Source organism: Dendropsophus ebraccatus, chromosome 5, assembly GCF_027789765.1.
Source record: "Dendropsophus ebraccatus isolate aDenEbr1 chromosome 5, aDenEbr1.pat, whole genome shotgun sequence".
Lineage (NCBI taxonomy): Eukaryota > Metazoa > Chordata > Amphibia > Anura > Hylidae > Dendropsophus > Dendropsophus ebraccatus.
The window spans coordinates 134,504,438-134,522,895 of record NC_091458.1 but is presented as its reverse complement, the minus strand read 5'-3'; positions in this window follow the sequence as shown (position 1 = coordinate 134,522,895).

Here is an 18,458-nt window from a genome sequence, read left to right as displayed (position 1 = left end):
AAGGAGGGGGGAGAGGTGGCCATCTATAAAGGGGGGCAAGAGAGGGGGGGTATCTATAAGGGGGGGAGGGGGACCATCTATAGGGAGGGGGGGGAGGAGACCATCTATAAGGGGGGGAAGAGTGGGACCATCTATAGGGGGGAGGGGACCATCTATAAGGGGGGGAAGAGGGGGACTATCTATAAGGGGGGGAGAGGGAACCATCTATAAGGGGGGGAAGAGGGGGATCATCTATAAGGGGGGAAAGAGGGGGATCATCTATAAGGGGGGGAAGAGGGGGGCCATCTATAAGGGGGGGGGGGGAGGGGGACCATCTATAAGGGAGGGGGACCATCTATAAGGGGGGGAGAGAGGACCATCTATAAGAGGGGGGAGAGGGGACCATCTATATAAGGAGAGGGGAGAGTGGGCCATCTATAAGGGGGGGAAGGGGCCATCTATAGCAGAGGGGGCCATCTATAAGGGGGGGAAGGGGCCATCTATAGGAGAGGGGGCCATCTATAGGAGGGTGGGAGAGGGGGCTATCTATAAGGGGGCAATATATAAGGGGGGAAGGGGCCATCTATAAGGGGGGGGCATCTATAAGGGGGGAAGGGGCCATCTATAATGGGGGGGCATCTATAAGGGGGGCAACATAGGGGAGAGGGGGCTTTCTATAAGAGGGGATATACAGAGGGGGCATCTATAAGGAGGCTACATAGTAGGAGGCATATACTATAAGGGGGGATACACAAAGGAGGCATCTATAAGGAGGCTACATAGTAGGAGGCATATACTATAAGGGTGGATACACAGAGTGGGGACCATCTATAAGGAGGCTACATATAGGGCATACACTATAAGGAGGTCACATAGTGTCAGGGTTACCCACTAAATGAGGCCAATACAAATGTGCAGTTTGTAGAGAGATTACGATGGTGTCAGAGTGAGGAGTCTAATATGTCTGTCTGGCAGATTCTGTGGATTCGTGGCTCGGAGAAGTTCTCATAATGGCCGAGAGCAGATGGAGAAGAAGATGAAGAGGGAAGAACTCCGATCAGAGAAGACGTCCCCTGTGAGTCACCTGATGTAACTGCACTGTAATGTATATGGTGTCTAGAGCCTGTGTGGAGCTGCGTCCACCTCTATATGACTGGATGCGGTGATACGTGTACAGTGGATGTTATTCAGTAGCAGCGGTGGTGTTAGTAGGTGGTGGTGTTAGTAGCAGCGTTGGTGTTAGTCAGTATGTGGTGGTGTTAGTCAGTAGCAGTGGTGGTGTTAGTCAGTATGTGGTGGAATTATTTGTTACTTGCTATCTGGTACTATGTTTTATTGGTCTTAGTATACAGGATTTGGTCAGTAACTATATGGCGGTAATATGTGTGGTGATAATATTTTCTCTTCCGATCTTAAGATCGTTATTCGTAATATCTGTCTTGGTGTATATATATATATATATATATATATATATATTATACACATATAGCAATAGCATCACTTGGTCGAGGAAGGGGGGGGCCCAAGTTGACCTCTCGCACCAGGGCCCAGGAGTCATTAGCTACGCCCCTGCATATATATATACAAGATGGGGTACAACACAATATATTACACATACCTGTATGAAAGCAGCAAAATAAGGATAAAGATATACATGCAGTCTTTAACATGTAAGCAGGGATATGAAATGAACCCCTTTACAGACTACAGTTAAAACTTATAAAATCAGGTAAGTCGTTCATTTTTTTTTTTTTTTTAATTATTATTATTATTATCAAAAACCACAGTTTAAATAAAGTGTCTTGAAGGTCATTTCCACAAGATGTTTTATAGCAATGACTGCAGATAAATTGTAAGTTTTAAGGCCTGGAAACCACAAGCTAATGATAATAATGTAACACTCTCCCTGGAAATTAAGAAAAGTTGGCAACTCTGACAGACAGTCAACTGTTCAGAGTATTATCTTTTCCTTTCCAGTAAGTGTTTCAGAAAGCATGTCATTTGGCTATCACTCATAGTTATTTCTAGGCTCTTTTTCATTTGTCAATTTGGCAAATAACTATCTGTCCAAATATCCCTTTTTAAGCATGTCTCTGGATATCAGTTTCCTGGTGATGGGTTTGAGCACATTGATATTTTTTGAGTTTCATAAGTAACACAAGGGGGGAACTTCTGGGTCCTTGTTTTAGAAGCAGAGAGGATACAACCATAACACAGATGGTTAGAGTGGGTACAACTATTACAAAGTTGTCATATGTCAAGGGCTGCACTAGTCAGGTGGTAACTAGTGCTGAGCGGGCATGCTCTATCGTGCATAGTTCTCTATTGAGCCTAGTCTTTTGTATTGTCTCGTGAATATGGCCTAATAAAGTATCGTGGATAAACAAGCAAGTGCCGCATTGCCCGATTTCTGATGGATTATTGCATGGAAATATACAAAAATTAGAACAAAAAAATTCAATACGTTACTTATTGTCAACTGATGGCATACCGCCAGAGTTCTAATGTGTCTTGCAGTAATGTATTGCATTTTTTTTTTAAATCTTTACATTTTTATTTGCACATCTCCGATGGTCTATCCTCCGCTATGCCAAGCAGGGGGAAGCTCAAGTCTCCCATTGATTTAATTGAAAAATGTTCAACTTGAGTAATGAGTACTCAACACTAGTGGTAACAAGTCCCTTGGGGCATACCCCAGTACTGTGCACCCAAGATGGTGTGGGTTCAATTGTTACTAGACTCAGGGAGTTGAGGAGAAGGTGCAATGGGTAAGTATTGTATAACAGACGTTTTTACCACGGAAGTCGAAATAATGGACATGATCATTATTTTTGGACGTCTGCAAACAGCGGATGTTTTTTATTAGTTGTTCACAAAGTTTTTCTTTTGTCACAGTTCTTTCTCCCTTTTTACTGTTAAATTCAATGGACTTTTCAAATAAGACATACCCAAAGGCCAATTAGTCCTCCTAATGCTGCGTTTACACGACATGATAATTGGCCCGATCGTACGATTAATGATGTCGGTATGGAAATTCGCTCTGCGATAGTTTTGCAATCGTTTTGCGATCGCTTAAGCCTATCTCACACATTGGTTAATGACTATTTACACGGAACGATGTGCGAATTTTTTACGAACAACGATTTTGGAACATGTTGTCAGATCAAAATGAACGATTTCTCGTTCGTCGTTTGATCGTTCGCAGCGTTTACACGTACGATTATCATTCGAATTCAATCGTTATCATGCAAATTCGCACGATAATCGTTTCGTGTAAACGCAGCATTACCTAGAATAATGTGCAAACACCAGTCATTGCACTAAGGGGAGGCCAGACAGCTAAATGACGTCCGTTATTTTAGACTCAAAATAACAGACATCATTTTAAACAGAGCTGAAAAAACCTTGTCTGAACATAGCCATAACATGGCCAGGGGAATCATAACAGCTAAAATAGATGTCACCAGAGATCCCCCAGCAAATTCTGAGTGCAGAATGGGGGAAACGTATTATTATTATTATTATTATTATTATTATTATTATTATTATTTACCACAGGAATGCAATATAACAAAATGTAAAAATAAAACAAAAGAGTCTAAAGACTTTCTAAATGTATTGTTTGTATCCCAAAAATGTACCAATAAACATAAACTCATCTTGCAGCTACCATATAGCCTAGTTGGCAGAAATATAAACAGTTATGATTCAGAATAGAAGAACATAAATACATGTTTTTAGTATTCATTTATTCATTTATTTATTTTGTGCATAAGTATTCAGCCATATAAGAAATAAATACATCAAATTCGAATTATACGTTTAAAATAATAAAAAAAAAAGACTTCAAAACATACATCTCCATAGGTGTCTATAAGAAGTGCAGAATTATTGTAGAATTTTACTTCCCAAACAATAATAATGAGGAGTTCTGCAAATGTTAGAATCTAAACTCGGACACAGTGCTCTATGCTGCCACCTCTGTTTATGTAAGGAACTGTCCAAAGCAGGAAAGATTTTCTATGAGAATTTGCTACTGCTCTGGACAGTTCCTGTCACTGACAGAGGTGGCAGCAGAGAGCTGTGTGTCAGACTGGAAAAAATACACCACTTCCTGCAGGGCATACAGCAAATGATAAGTACTGAAAGACATGAGATTTTTAAACAGAAGTGAATTACAAATCTATATAACTTTTTGAAACCAGTTTATTTGAAAGAAAAAGGTTTTTTTTTTCGCCAGAGTACCCCTTTATGGCTATGTTCACACAACGTCACAAATAGTCAAAAGGCAGACGATTTTCATATTTAAAATAACGTCCGTTTTTGCCGCGATTTAACTGACTGCAATGGCAATGCATTAAAGTCAATGGGAAGATGGCATCCAATGCACACAGCGTATTGAATAACATTTTTACTGCGGACGTCACAATAATGAACATGATAATTATTTTCGGACGTCTTTTGCAAACAGTGAACATTTTTTATTGGTTGTTCACACACAGTTTTTCTTTTGTCACCGTTTTTTTCTCTGTTTTTAGTATTAAATTCAATGGACTTTTCAATTAAGATACACCCAAAGTCCAGTCAGTAACCCCAAACTAAAATAATGTGCAAACATCAATTATTGCACTAAGGGGAGGCCAGACAGCTAAATAACGTTCGTTATTTTAGACTTAAAATGACGGACGTTATTTTAAACAGCTGAACAAACATTGTGTGAACATAGCTCAATAATGTAAATTATTCTGTGCTTAGGAGCTTAGTGGTATTCAGTGACTGACCGAAAGCGTTTAGGAGTGTGCACACATAGATAGATGTCAGGACTTTCCACTGGACTCCTAAGCAGTGATTTACATTACTAAATTATAAACTATATTGAATCTTTTCCCCTAAAACTACATATTTCACTGTTTGGCTATGTTCTCATAACATCTATTTAGGCAAAATAACTGCTGTTTTTTCATAATGACCTTTGTAAATAATGATCATGATCATTTTTACCTGCCATCATCAGTTTTTTTCCTAAAAAAAAAAAAAAAATTGCATGAACTCCTGCCCTACAACATGCCGTTACGCAGATAGGACAGCTTGCTTGATGTGACAGGTTTCCTTTAAATTATATTAAATTACAAATGCTTAATTTTCTGGATACTTTCCAGATTGTGTAAACTTGGACTTTTTCTTTATTACGACTAATTGTATTCATGTAATTATGAGCTATGCTTCCTATATAACAATGACATATTAAACAGTTTCTTCCTCTAGGGTCTGTTAATAAAAACTGCCAAGGTGAACCTTTACTTTAATGAAGTCCATATCCAAAGCTGTGATGCTGATTAAATTAAGACTAGGGCAACAATATTGATAGGGCCCTCTAATGAGTGGCATGTGACAGACAGGCGCTGTTGGCAGAAATCCAGTACACTTACAGTATAACACTCAGGCTTTATTTCAATAACATAGAATGCAGACACACCTGCCAGAAGAGACAACATGGTACAGTATAGGTAACCAACACTATAACTTATGTTTTCTTATATGTAATATAACAACTAAAAAGTCACTATAATTAGTAACCCTTCCCCACAGGCAGCAGAATTAGCAAAAAAAAATTGGTTTGTGTGTGACTAATGTAATAAATAATAGCCATCAATGTAATAAATACGTTTTTGTTTTTTTTCTTTCTTTTTTTACAGCGCCCAATGATTTTTTAGCAGGTTGAAAGACAACGATGAGCCAATGAATGTTTTTCGGCTGATCGTTGTCTTTATTACATACAGCTTTAGGCTATGTTCACACTACGTATCTTTCTGGCCGTAGTGCGAACCGCGAATATACGCACGTAGTTTTGAGGTTGATGCGTTCGCTTGAAAGTATACGATATACGCCCGCACAGTGCACACTACGTATGAACTTACGACCGGATCGTATACGGCGCCGTGAAAAATTAACAAGACCATTGTTTGAGGACGGAAATGTTCCAACTCACGGCCGTGGATTTCCATGCGGTCCCGTACGAAGTACTTATTTCAGCCAAATTGATCTTGATTTTTCGATCCAAGAGGTTCTGTGAGTTTTTTTGGGCTGGGCGAAGATTTCCAAGTTAATGACCTGTTTCAGATCCCTTCGAAACAAGCTAGGGAAGCATAACTGTACTACGGGCGTATGTTCGCGGTTCGTACGCATCCGGGCGCATGTCGATTTTTCCCACGCCCGTAGTTTCAGCCGCACATGTATGGCGGCGTACGAACTACGGACGGACTCGTACGCAGTGTGAACATAGCCATAATCTGCCAAATTGGCTTTATTGGACAGATTATCACTCTGTGTAATAGGGCTTTAAGTAGCGAAGTAAGCAATAGATGAGAAGAAAGTACAGTCGATCCTAGGCGGTCGCAGAAATCCCCAGCCTGGAAAGTTAGTAGTACACATGTAGTGCCCCACTATGTGTTTTTCTTTTCTTCTTACACCTTGGTGAAAGTGTAACTTTCTAGTGTCACAGGTTAGCACAGGTAGCCGCTGTTCCTTACTCGAACCACTAGATGTCCCACTCACACAAGCACAGCTGCAGCTAGCTCTAGGTCTAGCCGCACACACCTCTTCTACTCTAGTAACAACTTCCTTTAGTGAGCAGTTAGTGCCTGGCTACAGGTCAGGCAGGATGTGTACCTGTATATAGTTTGTTCCTGCAGATAGCTTCCCAACCTTCATGGGTTGTTAGACAAAACCCCAACAAAACTGGAGACAAGGGAGTCTTAACCCCTTGCCTACGCTGAGGACATACAGCTAAAACAGGACAGTCTACCACCTTAGAGAAAAGGGATGGATAATTTCAAGACTGGACCTGCAGTAGAACACAGTACAAGCAAGCCACTTGTACTATCTCAGTAGGACGGAAAACCGACACTGTGGGGAAGAAGGCAGTTAGGTGAGATAACTGAGACTGATCCATACGTGAGTATGTGAATTTCTTTAAACACTCTAAAGACACCACCACATTTCACCACACCACAGTTCTTAGTACCCTAGGCAAGGGCCCTTCTAACCAGTCCCTGACATTTGTTTCTTCTATCAACTCTCCTAACTATCTATTGGAGTATTAGTACCTGAGCACTGTTTATGGCTATTTTGACCTTTTATAAGTAAAGTTTGAAAGTTGTTTAAAGTGGGACTTTGTTATCTCTACCGCCGGACTTGCACCTACACTTTCCACCTCATCTTAGCCCTAACCAAGGTCCGGTTGCCGTGTGTCCGGGGGTGGGTGTTACCACTCCTGGCCACCGTAACAAGTAGCCTCCAAAACACCAGAACCCACCAGCAGGCCCAACATCTGTTCCAGTAACTCGGGCCAGAACTTGTTCTACCTATCCTTGTATTAATTTTATTTGGAGCTATATTTGCAACATGGTAACAAACAACTAAAACTTAAACAACTAAAAAAATCCTGCAAAGCTTCAATTAAACTAAGTATTTACCTGAAGCTACAGTGAAATTGTAATGCATCTTGGCTTTGCTCCTCTGCTGTGGGTACTCAATGAGACACAAGCAAACAATAATAGTAGAGGTGGGTTTGATGAGCACAATCTTAAATACCCCTCATAGAATCAACAGATGTCTTTATAGCAGTGTTCTCCAACCAAGACTTCCCAGTGACTATTAAGTGGATTGAGTATTTATCTATTACTCCCCTAGAACACTTTAATAGCAGAAAAAGAACAAGGGAAATTTAGGTGACTGGCACTGCTTAAGTCACTATGACAACCGAGTCTCCAGATTGCTTATCCAAATCTTGTTTTTGGCACCCCACACTTAAGACGATAAAATAATAATACATAACTTTCTATAGTTGAGAGTTGGCCTTAAATTATCAACCGAACTACAAAGAGTGAGAGATGGCAAAATACCTGTCGCTCAACCTTCTTCGCACCTAAGCACAAACCTATCATGCTAAATGATCAATCTGCAGCTACAATAAATTCCTAGCTGAGGCACAACAGTAGGAGGAAGTGATTTGTAGATATCTCCGTCTGCCTGAGATGGTCCTGACATTAAGTGACTGAAAGACAAAGCTCTGAATTAACCTTTCCATCACAGAAATGCTGGCTTGAAGTCCCGCTGGAGTTCTGCTTCTCCAGACTAATTACCGCTATCCACACTGCACACTTTAGTTCTGCCAAGGATAGCGCAGCAAGTCAGTACCGGCACACTGCAGGAGGGAATGTGCGCATCTCACAGCTTCTGCTTCTGGCTGGGATTAGAATAGGTTCTGCCCTAGAACTGTTTTAAGACAGACACTTGGTGCATGACAAGTATACGTCAAAGAGATGCGAAGAAGTGAACATATATGATGACATGGGGTATAATAGTGTACTAGTTTGGCAAAATACAACAATCACTGAGCTCAAGGAGATCAGCCCCCAAAAATTTAATGGAGTTCTCATTCAAGAGTCTTCACTGATACATTGCCCCCTAAAAAATTAGAATATGCCAAAAAAAAAAAAAAGGTCAATGAAGCCTCAGTCACGAGTCTCAAAACACTTCAATAGCCAGATATCCCTCCTGGAAAGGAAACCTGTTGCTAAGGTGCGCCTCCCAGTGGGGGGATCACCAAAGCACCCTGATATGAAACCCCTTAAAGGGGTAGTGCGGCGCTAAGAAATCATTCACAGAATAACACACATTACAAAGTTATACAACTTTGTAATGTATGTTATGTCTGTGAATCACCCCCTTCCCGTGTCCCACCACATCCACCCGTGTACCGTGTATAAATTACCTGATCCGTGTCGCGCATGTCCTCCATCTTGTGCCAAACGTCATCTTCAGACGGACGGCCGAAGCCGGCTGGGCATAACTGTGCTCAGCGAATCGCGGCTGAGCACAGTTATGACGCGGCAGAGGGGGGACGGCGGCAGCGATTCGGCCGTCCGTCCGAAGATGACGTTTGGCACAAGATGTAGGACATGTGTGACACGGATCAGGTAATGTATAGTGCACCAACACTTCCGGGTACACGGGCGGGGGTGGTGGTACACGGGAAGGGGGCGATTCACAGACATAACATACATTACAAAGTTGTATAACTTTGTAATGTGTGTTATTCTGTGAATAATTTCTTAGCGCCGCACTACCCCTTTAAGTTGCGAGTATTAGGGCACAAATAGGGAAATAACAGGGCAGTCCCTACTACTATTTTGAAAAGAACTTACAACTTAAAGTGAACTTGTGTCATAAGTTCAGCCATGACTGTACCACGGGCCATGACCACTTTGTTGATCCCCCTCTTCTGTTGCGGTGGACACCTAGTCTCTAGGGTCGGGGACACAAACGTGCAGTCCAGCTCCCAATGGGTTCTCTTACCTGTCGTGCTAATATTGATTCCTCTCTTCACTGGTGGCCATGTCCATGACTCTTACTGCGTGCGCGTGCCAGCTCAGTGAAATTTAATGGGCCAGCGCACCCTTAATTGGCTGCTAATTGTAGCCCAGCTGTATATATAGTGCCCTTCTTGAAGCCTCTGTGCCCATTAAAATGTTCCCACCCGTACCTTGACCCCATTGTTGTGTGCCCTCCTACGCCTGTCTTTGCTCATTGTTGTACCTTGCCCACCACCGCAAGTAAGCCAAACCAAGGGTAGCGACCTGGGGGTCGCCTGCTGCAACAAGACTGTCCTGACTTGTGGTGGGCTCTTGTAACGTCCAGCTGCCCCTTAGACTCCACTCCCTGGTGTGGGTCTCTCCATTGCTTGCCGTAGCTCAGTGGGTCCAGATCTTTAACATTACAACTTGTCATGTGAATTAAGCAGCATATAATATAGTGAGATGTTATGAGCTCAGTGATGTAAAGGTTTATAAGAGTTTGAATTTCTGAGTAAAAAGCAGAGTGTATTTCGCTAAGACTCCTAAATGTGACGGCGAGAGTTCTACTTCACCAACTTATGGACAGCCATCTATATACCTATACTGATACATAGATAGCTGTCAATTACTAGGTGTGTGAAGGGGGGATTTAAGCAAAACTCTCACTGTCTCTCATAGAAGTCCTTATAGGAAATAATCTACTCCTAAATCTTATAAACCTTTATATCACTAAGCTCTGCATATCCCTCTATTATACACTCGGACAGTATAAATTACCTGACAGGTTCTTTAAAGAAAAAAATAAATAAAAACAAACAAAAAAATTGTTATAGATATCAAGAAATCTATGCTATAAGTCTAACCTTCTCAAAGTGGCTGCAATGTAAGGATATGAACAGTGATGCCATGAAACTGCTTTTTTGTTGATAGCTTCTGAAATTACTCCCAGCCTCAAAACAAGTAATAAAAGTTTTTGATTATCTATATTCAGCCTGGTAAATATTCACTTGCATATTATGAAAAAGCATTACCAGTAATTTACAAATAAACATCTATTACCAAAATTGCTTTTTGCACAAGCAGAAACAATTTGGGATAAGCGGAAAAGTTGCCTGTATTCTGCATATTCAAGAAACATGGTGAATATTGTAATGACTGACAACACTTAAAAAAGGCCTGCTCTTCATTCCTTTTGCAGAATATAGATGCTATGAACAATGCCTATATTCTGCTGACAGCAACGTGAAAAGCATTTGCAGGAAAATTGGTTGTATATACTTTAAAGCAGGGATGGGGAGCCTCTGGCTCTCCAGCTATTGTAAAACTAAAAGTTCCATTATATTGTAAAATGTAGACCTGCACAAGGCTGAGATGGGCTACATGACAATAGGCAAGCAGCTTTGTGAGAATGCAACAACTGTTGGCACAATTATTAGAAATTAGAAGAAACACAAGATAACTGTCATTCCTCCTTGGTCTGGGGTTCCATGCAAGATCTCACCTCATGGGGTAAGGATGGGGTCAAAAATATACCCACAGAGCATGGATGAGGCCATGTATTGTGATATTTTGAATAACATTCTACCCTTAGTAAGAGAATTGAAGATTCTTGGCTGGGTCTTCCAGCATGACAAAGACTCGAAACACAAGCATTTCAAGGTTCTGGAGTGGCTTAGCCAGTCCCTAGAATCCTACTTCACACTGATCAGGGGCAATACCCCCTGGATGGATGCCTGGCTTTGTTAAACCCTTGTCATGTTGCAATACTCACAACTGAGTTAGACTTTGACACAAAAGGGGCCACCTTGGTATTTCCCTATTTGTGCAACTGAGTGAGACTTAAGGGGCTACGTATCAGGGTGGTTTGCTGATTTCCCCACTGTGAGGCACTACTTAGCAACAGGTTTCCTTTCCTGGGGAGATATCTGGCTATTCCCATGTTTTGAGACTCGCCACCCCCTTTCTTGCATATTAACTAGAGATGAGCGAACCGGGTTCGGGTTCGAGTCCATCCGAACCCGAACGTTCGGCATTTGATTAGCGGGGGCTGCTGAACTTGGATAAAGCTCTAAGGTTGTCTGGAAAACATGGATACAGCCAATGACTATATCCATGTTTTCCACATAGCCTTAGGGCTTTATCCAACTTCAGCAGCCACCGGTAATCAAATGCCGAATGCTTGGGTTCGGATTGACTCGAGCATGCTCCAGGTTCGCTCATCTCTAATATTAACCAGTCTCTAGACCAACACCCAGTAGAAAATCTTTGAAGGGAGCTAAAACTCAGTGGTGCGCAGCTACAGTCTCGAAACCTGAAAGATCTGGAGAAGATCTGTTTGGAGAAGGGGGACACAAGTACCAAATGTGATTTTCTGTACTTTTTGTTTTTATAGATTCTGTGGGAGATTTATCAAACATGGTATAAAGGGAAACTGGCTCAGTTGCCCTTAGCAACCAATCAGATTCCCCTTTTCATTACTCACAGACTCTTTGGAAAATGAAAGATGGAATCTGATTGGTTGCTAGGGGCAACTGAGCCAGTTTAACTTTACAACATGTTTGATAAATCTCCCCCTCAGTCTCTCACAGGTAAGTATATTTACGTTAAAAAGCACAGGCCTCTCAATTCTTTGAAAGTGGGAAAATTTGCAAAATCGGCAGTGTATCAAATACTTATTTTCCCCACTGTGCATATATTGACCTCAACGGGATCGACCGGTAAGTGCTCATTACTAGAGCTTACAGTTAAAGGGCTAGGCACAGTATCTTGAGGGCAATTAGGCCTTGGCACTTGCCTGGATTTGCCATCCCTGAACTGAACTGCCCCGTCTTTCCAATTGACTGCATTTGCGACCGCAATCAGTTGCCGGGAGATCTGGGGTATCGGGCTAAAGATTTGAAGCTTGCTTCCCAGATGCCTGGTGATATCGATGCCTTGGTATGAAGGTCGTCCATATTTTTAACCCTTTTGTAGAAATCATTCGACTTGTTACAAATCACAAGAAATACAGGAAGGGCAACGTAAGGCAATACTGGTAGGCATCTGTCGCCTTCTAACTTAATGGATTCTTCACTAATAAAACTGTGTTTTCTTGTTTTTTTCTCTGCCTCTCCTTCACATATTTCACGCTATGCTGGATTCCCAGACAATACTACAAGCCAAAACAATCAAATCTACAGAATGAAAAGGTTTGGCCTAAGATTAAGTAACCTGTTGACCTCTCTATAGCTGTGTCGTTACCTCCCACCAATCCTGCTTCCCAACTCTATCCTGAGCAATGTCTCTAGGGGTTCATTGCTTTTCCTCATCTTATGATGCAGAAAGAAATGATCAGGGTTCGTAGGGCAGCTATTCTGCTCCTATCTCAGCCTGGAATAGTAGAGCAGCAGAAATGTCAGTCAGCCTGATGTGGTATTGATTTGTAAAGTCCAAGCATTCTATGCTTCGATCCACTTACTTCCTTTCATCTCAACCAGGCTCTGTCCTTCCTATTGTAGTCAGCTGGTGATGTAGCCTTGGTCCCTGAATGTATGTGCTACAGTACTTCATCTAGCCCTTCTTTCTTCTAGCAAATTTAGAATCATGTTTCATACTCACGTGGAAGAATTCAACAGTAATTTCCTGTTAATGTGTACACCGCAAATATATAGCGCAAATATGTTGGGTAGCATAATAAACACAAATATAACAGTAACTGCAGCAATTAAGTCAACTTACATAGTATAAACAAATGTGCCACGGTAAATGTATGGTGCAGCCCCCCAATGTACAGTAGTCAACAGATGTGGCACGATGATATATTTACTCATGTGAATTAGCAATGTAACAGATGGTGGGACATCGTGTGGGGTTCTCTGTCATCCTATTGGCCGCATATAATGAAATCACAGTATGATAATGAGTTAACATAGTGGTCGGAGGCTAACAAAAACTGTAACTAGAGATAAGCAAACTTTTCTAAAGTTCGATTTGGCAGGTTTGTCAGACTTTAAAATGAAGTGCAGGTTTGTCCGAGCTGAACCTTAAATGAACATTGCAGGCATTTAGCTGTTTTAGTGTGGTTTTAACATTTGCATCTATACCTACCTGTCCGAGCTCCCCCCAATATGCTTCTGTCCAGTATCCCTGGCAGCTGCCAAAATACCATTCACCCAATCACTGACTGAGACAGCACAGCCCACGGCCTGTGATTGGCTGAGTGGGCTGTTATTCTCAAGACAAGAGTGACAACCAATCACTGTCCGCGGCTCTCTCCCGACTCAGTGAGCCAGTGATTGGCTGAGCGGGCTGTCACTCCTGAGACAAGAGGGAAAGACCTCTCAGCTAACCACTGACTGACTGAAACAGGACATCCGTGTCCAGTGTTTGGCTGAGGGAGACATTGGGGGAGCACAGACAGATGGGAAGAAAAAAAAAAATAATAATAAAAATATATATATATATATATATATATATATATATATATTAGATGTGCCGTCGCCATCTTTTTGAATTTGTTTCAAACTTTGCAAAAGTTTGCTTCAGTACAAAACCAAACTTTTTGCAAAGTTCGGATCAAATCCAGGTTTGGGAAGTTCAGTCCACTCTTCTCTAACTGAGATATCTATCTTTAAGGTATGTTCACACTTAGTAAAAGCAGCAGAATTCCATAGTGGAGCTTTCCGCCCCAGAATCCCGCCTGCCTCAGTGTCCCACAGTATTTTGGAGGGCTTTTGCGCTTCCGTGTGCGTCACATTCCGCTCAAAGAATTGATATATCAATTCTTAGCAGAGAGCGACAGGAGCGGAGACGCGAGCTCTGCTGCAGCATTCTGCCAATTTTCCTCAGTGTGAACATGCCCTTACAGAGTAATTGTTAAAAATAAACTGAGAACACTTTATTAAAACGTTACTGTTATTTATAGTAACTTTTGACATGTCATCAGACATGTCAAAGGTCACTGATCACACCTGATGAAATCATTCCTGAGGCCTGCTGCAATCCTGACATACAGCTAGGGGGAGTGCACAGTAGTGTGCTCAACTCACCAGCTGGCAGAAAATCTGACTTGTTCGCTCCAGGAACTCTAGTGAAGGAGTTGCATTGGATTGTGAGTTGGAGTTGTATTTGACAGTGTGCACTCCCCCTGTTTGTAGCTCAAGAACGCAGCAGGTCTCAGGAGTGAAGAAATGTCAAGTTGACAATACTGCAAATGACAGTAAGACTTTAATATTTAAAAAGATGGCATTTTTAAATCCTCTATAGGGACTTCAATGAAAAAGGAAAAACTTTTTCCTATGAATCTTTTATTACATAACAGTTAAAAATCCATATCAATGCAATTATAGTGACTTGTAAGACAAAGTAAAAAAATATATATATATATATTTACCCCATACAAAAATTAATTGGTTCTCCTGTGCATAACAATGACATATATTCATTACGTACACTGTATACATTGTATAACGTATGGTATTGCTATAGCGCCAATAACAAAGGACCAATTTGCGTTTTAAATGCATCACTCTCCGTTAGCTTTAAACTGAGTTTCTGCATATATGGATAATCATCCAAAACTGTTTTAGTAAATGAGCAAAATAAATAGGGCTGGGGAAAGACAAACCAAAATTGGCAGATGTGGGGAATTATTTATAAATATATATTTTTTGTTGTAATATACATTCTGTGTGACAGGAATTTGTTAAAGGGATTGCCCAGGATAAAAAAATTAATAGTCTATTACTTCAATATGAGCTGAGGCTACAGTATACCATCACTACAGATACTCGGGGAATAGGTCCAACAGTTTCCAGCTCCAGAACATATTTGTGCCGTGCAGGATGTCTGAAATCGATGTGTGGTTGGAGGGTGAATTTTTTTTTTCCATTTTATTCCTTTATTTTTATTTCATTGCTTACATCATGGCCTTTCCTTGCAACTGCCCTAATGCAGAAGCTGAGTTTTTGTGTCTGATAACACATCAAGGTTGTTTTTTTTATTGACAGGGAACAGATTATTTTATACTACAGGATGGGGTTGTCTGACGGCTCTGCATGCAGGCTAATATTCATAAAATGGGCTTCTATTTTATGAATTGGGCTGTTTATCTGTATCCCATGCTGACTCACCCCCGAAGCTGCTGAAAATCGTTACTGCCTTGTCCACTCTGTTCCCACTCCTCTGTCCTTCCTCTTTATTCTGAGACAGAAAACATGTGATCTCCATCTCTTCTGTGGGCCAAGCTGTAACATATTTTTTGTAGCTCACTCGCACTTATCAGCGATCACCCAGCCAAAGCAAAAGCAGAATGAGCCAATGGTAAGCGAGTACCAAGCAGTTGGCTCTGAGGTGCAATGCATGCTGGGATATATGGTTTTCTAGACGGGGCCATGATGTTAAACTCAATATGCAAAAAGGTCCGCAGAGCCTCAGTTACGAGTCTCAAAACACACGACTAAATTGGTATCCCTCCAGGGAAGGACCTAGCAAAGGGATGGCTCCTATAGGTCCCTTCACTCAATATCCAATCCAATTATGAGTCTGATGATATGACCATGGAAATACGTACCAAAGCCAAGTATTCAACTTCTATATGAGGGAACAGAGAACACATATAATATATGGAGTCAAATATATGGGGCACAAAGAGAGGAAAGTACTATATGTGAGCACAGAGAGGCCTAACTACTGGATGGAAAGCATGGGCATAACTACTATATGGGGGCACAGGGGGCACTTGTATTATATGGAGAGCAAGTAGGGCCTAACTACTATATGGAGGCACAAAGGGGCCTAACTACTGTAGGAATGCAAAGAGAAGGCCTAAATACTATATGAGGGCACAGAGGGGCCTATCTATTATATGGAAACAGAAGGGCCCAGTGACTATATGTGGAGACAGAAAACGTGTGATCTTCATCTCTTCTGTGGGCCAAGCTGTAACATATTTCCTGTAGCTCATTCGCATTTATCAGTGATCACCCAGCCAAAGCAAAAGCAGAATAAGCCAATGGTAAGCGAGTACCAAGCAGTTGGCTCTGAGGTGCAATGCATGCTGGGATATATGGTTTCCTAGCCAGGGGCCATGATGTAAAACTCAGTTAGGAGTCTCAAAACACAGGACTAGACTGATATCCCTCCAGGGAAGGACCTAGCAAAGGGATGGCTCCTATAGGTCCCTTCACTCAATATCCAATCCAATTATGAGTCTGATGATATGACCATGGAAATACCAAAGCCAGGTATCCATCTACAGACAGCTGTTTCTGAGTGTTGCCCCTCGTCAGTATGGAACAGGATTCTATATTCTGTAAAAGTTCACATTCGGGGCTAGGAGCAACAAAGTTAAACGGAAAAAATATCAAACCATTGAGGGGGATCATTGAGTGCACCTATATGTATATCTATACCTATGTGTGCACCTATATGTAAAGATATAGTGCTAGCTGTATGATAAAAAGCCTCCTGAAAGCCCAAAATATAATGAATTATGTATATCTTTGTGTAAAAAAACTAGAATCTTGACAATAGACATTTTTGGCACCATTTAGTTTGTGTTTAATTAAAGAAAGAATTAAAGTGCATTTTGTTTGCTTTGTGCACCACTTTTATGTGCAAAAAATGTGTGATTTAACCTTTACGCACCACATTGGTCTGGGCATAACAAGAGGAGTGTGATTCTTGTGGCCCAGAGAATTTTCTATAAATCACACCAGAAAACTACACTAAATCATAGCAAAAATATATGCTAGCTTATAGCTGGAACAGTTTTAGGCAAATTTTGCATGGAACGGCAAAGATGTAGCAGATTTATCAAGAGCTAAGCTAAGTATCTTGCTCCACAATATCATTGTATTATGACCAACATATTTAATACTGGTCCTAATAAATTCTCCTCATTACGTGCATGGAAAACTTTTATAACATTCTAAAAAAAAAACAAGGCTTCTCCACTCCATGTATCTCACTTTAATATCTTGTATATATAATGAAGTCTAATTTCAGGATTTTATGAGCCCAGACATGTATATAATTGAAATGAGATTGAAGGATGCCCCAAAATACCTTGATCTTGCCATCATCTGTGACAAGATTATGCTGCTTTCCAAATGAGGCAATTTTCCTGTGTAAACTGCTAAATCATATGAACAATAGGAAGTAAAGCACCACATTAAATGCCCAAAATAGTAAAAGTGCTTAACCACATGAGTCGCTTTAAGGCTATGTTTCCACACAGTATTTTTGCTCAGTATTTTGCAACCAAAACCAAAAGTGGATTGAAAATACATAAAGGCTACATAAAAAATAGCCTTTCTGTGTTTTTAATCCACTCCCGGTTTTGGTTGCAAAATACTGACGAAAATACTGAGCAAAAATACTGTGTGTTAACATAGTCTCAAGACTGGTCCTGGAAATCTGCAGAACATTTCAATACATCCTAGCTAAAGGATTAACAGTATCTTATCAGGACATCTTCTGAATAGGTTATATGAATGTCATAGAGCAAATCATCCCTGGAGTGGAGATCTGCTGCTAAGAAACAGCAAACTATGTAACACTATAATGTAAATTATTCTTATAATATAAAAAAAATCTATTTTCTTACCTTTGTGTTTAGGGTATGAAAGTTCAAATATAGCAAAGAAATAAAAAAAATGGCAGCACCTACAGAAAGGTTTATTGAGTGGGAACTCCCCCAATGTAAAGGTTGTTGCTTTTCATGACACAGAAACATTGAGAAAGACACCCTAGTTGTGTCGTTTTTAGGTGATATGTTCTTGTATCTGATTTCTCAGTACATTGCTCCTGGCTTTGGGAGAAAGCATTGTACGCAATATAAAATCGTATATAATATATTATCATGCAGTAATACAGAAAAAGGAGACAGAGGTAATCATATTTTTATCTGCCATTAAGCACAGAATATCTCCCTTGGGACACTACGGAAATTGTATTCAAGAGGAATCCTGGAAGGCTTTAGCTACAAACGCTAAAGAATAGATATAGGTGTTAGCTTAAAGTAAAACTGTCTACTCATAGTTAAAAATATTTCTTATATCTACATTTAGAAAATCCTGATTATTTCTGATTTCTATTTTAAGTATTTATCAATTGTATATATTATTTGCAAGTTTATTT